The following is an 8,344-nucleotide window of genomic DNA, read 5'->3' on the forward strand; positions in this document are numbered from 1 at the left end:
ATGGACATTTTCCTCTGTGTCTTTTCTCCTATTTTATAAGGGCATCACTCAGAAGCGATTAGAACCCACCCTAATCAAGTATGAGGTCGTGTTAATTAAACTGGTAACATTTTTAAAGACCCTATCTCCAAACAGATCACATTCACAGATACTGGGGGTTAGAACTTCAATGTATCTTTTTGGGGGACACAAATGAGTCCATGATGCAGATGTACGTATATACCATAGATTATTCAATCAGCCTCAGTTAATTGACACGTGGGTTATTTTGTCTTTTTCTATTATAAATTTTAAACACATGAGCCACATTAATGTTTAATTTTGTATTTTTACCCAAGTGTTTGGAATTGATTGCTAACAAAGGGTTTGCTGGATGGGAGGATAAATGTAAATAACGTTTTGCCAGCTACAGCTGCGCACATTCTGAATCTGTGCATATCTCATACCAGAAGCTCAATAAACATTTTTTGGAGAAAAAGAACTGGCATAATTTAATGCAAAAACTTACATGAAGAGTTATTTAGGGCATTTCACTTTTCCTTTGGAAGTGGGAATTCTGCAGCAACAACTGCTTGGGATTAATAGAATCAATTTAGAGTACAGTAAGCACAGTAGGGAAACCCTGGTGCTGTAGTGGTTAAGAGCCACAGCTGCTAACCAAAATTTAGGTAGAACCCACCAGGTGCTACTTGGAAACCACATGGGACAGTTCTACTCTGTCCTATAAGGTCGCTATGAGTCGGAATCGACTCTATGGCAATGGATTTGGTACTTTTTGGAAGCACGGTAGAGAATTTAGGGGTAGCTGGGTATAGAGAAATAGAGAGGAAAGCTTGGTGGGTAGGGGTTACGAGCTAAGGCTGTAACCAAAAGGTGGTCAGTTCGAATCCACCAGGCGCTTCTCGGAAACCCTATGTGGCAGTTCTACTCTGTAGTATGAGGTCGTTGTGAGTCGGAATTGACTCCATGGCAACGGGTTTGGTTTTTTGGTTTGGGGTTAGAGAGAAGATCGGTTTGCAGTGCAGTGGAAAAAGTTAAGGCCCTACTGGGATTTGAACCCAGGATCGCCCATTTATAAGACAGGCGCTTTAACCAACTAAGCCATAGAGCCCATAGAGATGTGTAGGTTAGTACTGGTTCTGTCCTGTCGGATTAGTTGAAATATTCTTGCTACAAAGTCCACAGGATCAAATGCAGTTTACAGTGAGAAAACGGGCAAACTCCAAGAAGAGGCTTTTCTTACTCATATGTACTATAGAACTAATAAAGCAGGAAAAGATTCGGGCAGCTGCAGTGTCTGGTCCAATAATTCTTCATTTAGTGCAAGGATAAAACTCCGTAATAAGTCGAGGCTGCCAGTCGTTCTAAATGGGATAAAGTTTTCTAAAAACAACCTTTGCTGTTACTACGCCTCATCTTATGTAACTTAGATTCTTCTTTCGAATTCCCTTAAGTGAGGATCTCTAACAAAGGAACTCCACTGAGAGACTCAGACCACCTGTTTTCACATTACTCGGACTCAAAGCAAGCAGTGGTTTAGAGGGGAGGGAACCGGAGAGAACAATGCCAAGTCGAGCACTGTAAAGACTCTAATCATACCACTAGAGGTGTAGAGCCTCTTAGGGGAAAGGGGGAGACGAAGTGAGGTCGGCTGGCCACACGGAGTCCCCGAATCCGGGCACAGTCCTCCTAAGGTGAAGAGCTTTGTGGCTCCAGCGAAATCCCGCTGTGCCCCCTATTCACTCAAGACTGGTTTCTAGCTTGGTTAGTCATCGACTCACAAAGAAAGTAACCTCTTCTCGTCTCTAATCCGGCCCTTGCACCCTGCGGCCACCCCAGATTTCCCCCCTCTCGTCGCATTCCTGCCCTCCGGGGTTGCTCAGAGGGCTGGGCCCCCTGGCTGTGAAGCTGAACGCAGCTCTGCCCGGCCGAGAAGGTCCCGCGTGGGACTGTAGAGGGACCGTGGGAATCGGGATGAGGCAGCAGGTATGACACGCTGGGACTGAAATGACTGATGGGATGAGAGAGAGGCTGGGCAGGGGAGGGGAGACCCAGGGACCCCGCCCAGACAGTGTTGGTAAGATGAAAGCAGCCAGGAAGCGTCATCTTAGGGCACCGGGAAGACGCTGAGACATGATTCAAATGCGAAAGCATCCCTGCTCTGAGGTTTAGGAATCAAGGCCATCAGCACAGTCAGTGAAAGTGGAAGATCTGTTGCACAACAAGGAAACTCTCAGGCACGCACACGTATGCACACAACACACACTCACACACCACCCAGACTCGATTTCCAGGTCGGTGGGGCGGGGGCTCCTCTGTTCGCTGGTTTCGGACATAAAGAATAACTTCCCGCTGCCCATCCCTGACCCCCAGACTCAGCTGACCACAGACTTCGCCTGGTCACTGTCCTGGAGCCGCGTCCTCCCTTGCGTGTGCGTGTGCCTGAGTCTGTTTTTAATGATTTTCTCAAGATTTTTCTTTTTTTCTCTTCTAGAGTTTAATGGATTTTATTCTTTGGCGGTCTTTAGACTTTATGATATTTGGGTATCGTGAAGAGATAGCAAAGGAGGTAAACTTAGGTCTCCAGTGTCCCTACTTGATGAATCAAAAACCAAACTCATTGCCGCCGAAAAAGTGTGAAAGTCTCATCCCTGAGACTTCCTGCAACATTCCTAGTCCCCCAGTTCCTCCTTGCACAGGCAAACACAGTTTCTTGGGTATCCTCTTGTGGATGATACCTGTTGCACTTTTTTATGCAAATAAGCATATTCCAGACACATTCCACTGCATCTTAGTTTTTCACTTCACATATGTTGTAGTGAATTCCAAATCAATACAGAAAGAGCTTCTTGCTCTTTTCCTAAAAAAAAAAAACCCTCACCAGTGTTGAGTTGATTACGACCCATATTGACCCTACAGAGCAGAGTAGAACTGCCCTGTAGGGTTTCCAAGCATTGGCTGGTGGATTTCAACTGCTGACAATTTTTAGTTAGCAGCCAAACTGTTCACCACTGTGCCACCAGGGATCCCTTCTTTGCTTGGCAGCATAGAATTCCACAGCATGGATATATCATAATATATAACTGGCCATACAAACAGTGCTGCACTAAGTAATACTGCCTATCTGAGGTTTCAAATGGTGTGAGTACTTTGCATACATGCAAATACTGAAGCAGTGTATGTGACCTGCAGTGGTGATTCTGATTGATCTTACCTAATCAACATTCCCACCAGGATGCCGCAATGGTCTGGTTTGTCACACTGTTGCAACCACTCTTTATTATAATGAAATAATGACAATACAAGTAATAACAAACCCATTGCCTTCTAGTCGATTCTGATGAGTCCATGTGTTACAGAGCAGAACTGCTCCACAGGGTTTTCTTGGTTGTAATCTTCACAGAGGGAGATTACAAGGCCTTTCTTCCACAGTAATTTTTCCCACATGTTTTAAATCCTACTCTCAGGCAGTAATCAACCAGGCAAGACTAGATTATGTTAAAGAGGATTAGGGTGGAATACAAAACCCTTACTGAGGTCACAGCCCTCATCAGATATAAGGGGGGTTTCCCTGGAGTGTGGCCTGCGTAATGTTTTATCTTACAAGAGATAAAAGAAGAGAGAAGCAAGCAGAGAGATAGGAACCTCAAACCACCAAGAAAGAAGGCCCGGCAGCACAGCATGTCCTTTACACCCCAGGTGCTTGAGTTGAGAAGCTCCTAGACTGGGGGAAGATTGATAACAAAGACCTTCTTCCAGAGCCTGCAGAGAAGGAAGGACTTCCTGGGAACTGGCACCCTGAATTCGGACTTCTAGCCTCCTAGAATGTGAGAGAATAAATTTCTGTTTGTTAAAGCCAACCACTTGTGGTATTTCTTCTATAGCAGAACTAGATAACTAAGATAGGTGGCAACTCAAGTCAATAGAAATGGGTGAATTATTTGATAGATGATGTTAGGCTATCTGGGTGGCCATCTAGGAAAATAAAAGCTTACTTCAATATATCACCTGTAATACTTAATCAAATTCAAATAGATATAAAATTTGAAAGTAAAAAAATGAAAAATAAAACCAAACATAATTACTGGAAATGCCAAGGCAGAAAGCTTACACAACTTTGGGGGTAGAAAACCGATTTTTTACACAAAACTTAGAAACAATGAAAATTTGGTATAATTCACTACATTAAAAAAATTCTACCCGAACACACTTCCATTCTCTTAAAAAAAAAAAAAAAGATGAGACAAAAAAAACAACCAAAGATACTAACAAACAAAAAAATACATAAGCAAAGTGGAAAAAAAAAAAAAAGAACAAACTATGCAGAAACTATTTGTTATTTTCCTAACATGTAATATGCAACAGAGTAGGTTTGAAAAGTATGAAGTGTGGGAAAAAGTAATAGATTTCTATTGGCTTATCTGTCCCTGGGTGGTGCCATTTATTGGCTGGGCTGGTAACTGGAAGATTGGAAGTTGGAGTCCACCCATAGGCATCTCAGAAGAAAAGCCTGGAAACTACTTCTGAAGAATCAGCCACCAAAAACCCTAGGGAGCACAGTTCTACTCTGACACACAGGGAGTCTCCATGAGTCACAGTTGACTCCATGGCAACTGGTTATTGGCTAGTTTATGCAAATAGTATTCCTTGCAGGTAACCCCATAATACAGTTGCCTGGGTAGGCAGAATCCTGTGCAGGTGGAATGCGGAGGGGAGGTGGTGGAAGGGAAAGATTTTCACTGTATATAAACCTTTATGTTTTTGTAATTTGGAAATATGTGAGTTATGTTTATTTTAATATAAACATTTTTTAATCTATCCCTTGGACATGAAAGGCTGTCCTGAGATACAAAGGTTAGACAGAAATGACTGTAGTATAATTTTTCTAACAACACTGTAATTGATCTTAGCCTATTATTACAGAGATAAATACCTTCCTTATATGATCTATAGCCTCTCTTCTGGTATATAGACTCAGGGAGCTATTCCAGCTGAGAAAACAGAGCTGGCAACAGTATTGAACCCACATCCCCACAGAGACTAGAGTCTCAATCCAGAGGCCTTGACCACTGGGCTACATTACCCCCACATGCCCTTAGGTTTTAAATTCTAATGTTTTCAAGGAAACAAGAATGTTTTCCAACACGGTTATTCTTTTCCTAGAACAGTTCCACAATCTAGCTGTCCAAAACACTGATTAACAACAACTAAAATTTATTAGGAACTTATTATATGCCATGCCCTGTCCTTACAGTTACTGTCATTCAGTCCTCCTAACTGCCTCAAAAGACAGGTACTTTTACTATGATCTCCATTTTCCTGATGGAGAATATGAGGTACAGAGATGATAAGTAACTTGCTGGATGTCACCCAACCTTGATGTTTAAGCCACTAGAGGAAAACTATACTCCATTGTATATTTATTTACTGAAGGGTAAAATCCTGAAATGATTTTGTCCAAGAAGTCAGAGCAACAGCAAACCTGTGTATGAGGTAGCACCAATTCCTTTTGGGGCATAAAAAGCCAAGACCAGTTGCCTCCAAGGGGATTCCGAGTCATAAGGTGACCCTACAGTACAGAGCAGAACTGCCCCATAGGGCTTCCAAAGAGCGACTGGTGGGTTTCAGCTACCGATCCTTGGGTTAGCAGCCGAGCTCAAAACCATTGCCCCACCAGGGCTTCCGTGGTGGTGTAGAAACAACACCAACAAAAAACCAAACCCGTTGCAATGGACTCAATTGCAACTCCTAAAGACCCTATAGGACAGGGTAGAACTGCCCCACAGAGTTTCCAAGGAGCACCTGGTGACTTCGAACCACTGACCTTTTTTAACTATCAGTGGTAGCACTTAACCACTACACTACAAGGGTTTCCGTAGCGGTGTATGATATATAAAATCCTAATTTTTTCTGAAATTTCATTGACACTTGAAATCATTTCAATTGAGGTGTTTTCTACTAGGCATTTGGAGATATGTCTTCTTAGCTCAATAGGCAGCATGTCAGTCTCATAATCTAAAGGTTGTGAGTTTGAGCCTCAGAGAGAGCACAGAATATATATATATATATATATATATAGACTCTTCTACATACACTCTCTTGAAAAAGAAACATGTTTGTAGGGAAAATTATATCACTGGTCATGTTTTTGATGTGACTATAAGTGGGGCTGTATTATCTGTGACTTTTTTTTTTTTTTTTTTTGAACACTCTACCAGGGCATACTTCAAGAACTTTATCAATTTCCTTTGGTAGCAAGACAGTTTTTCAATACATTCAATATAGTTTTTCAATACATTCAGTACAATCTAATACCAAATTCTGGATTAGTTGCCTATTACTAATGTAGCAAATTACCACAAATGTGATGGCTTAGGAGACATAATTTGTTCTCTTACAGTTCCGGAGGTCAGCAGTCTGAAATGTGTTCTATGGGACTAAACTCATTTCCTTTTCTGACTCTGGCACTCCTCTCTCCCTCTTATAAAGACCTTGTGATTACATAGGGTCCACCCAGAAACAAATTCCACTGCAATGTACTTCATGTCATCAAATCTGCAAAGTCCATTTTGCCGTGTAAAATAACACACTCAGAGATTTTGCATATTAGGACACAGGTGTATTGCGGGGAGGGGGAGCATTATTACACCTATGACAGGCTGTCCTCTTGTCTCCAAAGGCTCATATCTGTCCCACATGCAAAAACATCCACTTCTTCCCAACATCCCCCAAATCTCAACCCATTACAGCATCAACTCAAAGACCAAAATTCTCATCTAAATCTCATCAGCTTAAAGTTTCGTATCATCTAAGCCCTCTAAATTAGGTATGGGTGTGGCTCTGGGTATAACCCATCCTGAGATACAATTCTCCTCTATCTGTGAATCTGTGAAATTCAAAAACAAGTTCTCTGCTGCCCAAAATACAATGGTGGGACAGGCATAGGTTAACTGTTAGAGACTCCAATTGAAGGGATGAAATTGAACTGAATAAAAGGAGTTACTGGTCCCAAGAAATGTCTAAATCTAGCTAGCCAAACAACATTAGGTTTCGAGGTCTGGAATTAATGCTCTGTGGTTTCTGCCTCTGCCTCTGGCTAGGGGCTCTGCAGTAGGAGTCACCTCTCCAATTCATCCTTCCATTTCAAGAAGGGTAGCATGTGCTTTTACCAACTTCTGCAGTCTGAAGTTGATCAAACATGCAATCAAGATGCATTGATAATTAATGGAGACTGGAATGGGAAGTTGAAAACAAAGAAGGATCAGTAGTTGGAACATATAGTCTTGGTGATAGAAACAACTTTGAACATCACATAATATAGAATTTTGCAAGATCAACAATTTATTCATTGCAAATATTTTTTCAACGATATAAACCATTACTATACACATGGATTTCTTCATATAGAATACACAGGAATTTAATCAACTGCATAAGTGTAAAGAGACGATGGAAGTGCTCAATATTGAAAATCAGAACTAGGTCAGGGGCCGACTGCAGAAGAGTGCATCAATTACTCATATTTAAGTTCAAGTTCAAGCTGAAGAAAATTAAAACAACTCCATGTGAGCCAAAGTATGACCTTGAGTATATCCCATCTGAATTTAGAGGCCATCTCAAGAATGAGTTTGATGCATTGAACACTAATGACCAAAGAGACCAGACAAGTTGTGGAATGACATCAAGGATATCATACATGAAGAAAGCAAGAGGTCATTAAAAAGACAGGAAAGAAAGACCAAAACGGATGTAAGAAGAGACTCTGAAACTTGCTCTTGAACATAGAGTAGCTAAAGGGAATGGAAGAAATGATGAAGTAAAAGCGCTGAGCAGATTTGAAAGAGTGGCTCCAGAAGACAAAGGAAAGTATTATAATAAAGTATTTCTAACTCCAGACTTGGAGTGAGGAAATGAAAAGGGAAGAACATTTTTGGCATTTATCAACCTGAAAGAACTGAAGAAAAAAATTAAAGCCTTAAGCTGCAATATTGAAGGATTTTATATGGGCAAAGGAAACCCTGATGGCATAGTGGTTAAGAGCTAGGGCTGCTAACCAAAAGGTCAGCAGTTTGAATCCACCAGGTGCTCCTTGGAAACTCGATGGGGCGGTTCTACTCTGTCCTATAGGGTCACTATGAGTTGAAATCGACTCAAAGGCAGTGGATTTTTTTTATTAATATAGGCAAAATATTGAATGATGCAGGAAGCATCAAAAGAAGATGGAAGGAATACACAGAGTCACTGTACCAAAAAGAATTGATTGATGTTCAACACTTTCAAGAGGTAGCGTAAGATCAAGAACCTATGACATTTAAGGAAGAAGTCCAAGCTGCACTGAAGGCAA

General features: G+C 41.4%; 1 non-coding gene across 1 annotated transcript; it reads right to left on the bottom strand.

The window, feature by feature from the left end:
* Positions 1-1,037: 1,037 nt before the first annotated feature.
* On the bottom strand, positions 1,038-1,111 carry TRNAI-UAU (transfer RNA isoleucine (anticodon UAU)). Its single transcript has one exon. It is a non-coding gene; the product is annotated as a tRNA-Ile (tRNA).
* Positions 1,112-8,344: the final 7,233 nt, after the last annotated feature.

The sequence above is a fragment of the Elephas maximus genome, chromosome 1 (genome assembly GCF_024166365.1).
Source record: "Elephas maximus indicus isolate mEleMax1 chromosome 1, mEleMax1 primary haplotype, whole genome shotgun sequence".
In the NCBI taxonomy this organism is placed as follows: Eukaryota; Metazoa; Chordata; class Mammalia; order Proboscidea; family Elephantidae; genus Elephas; species Elephas maximus.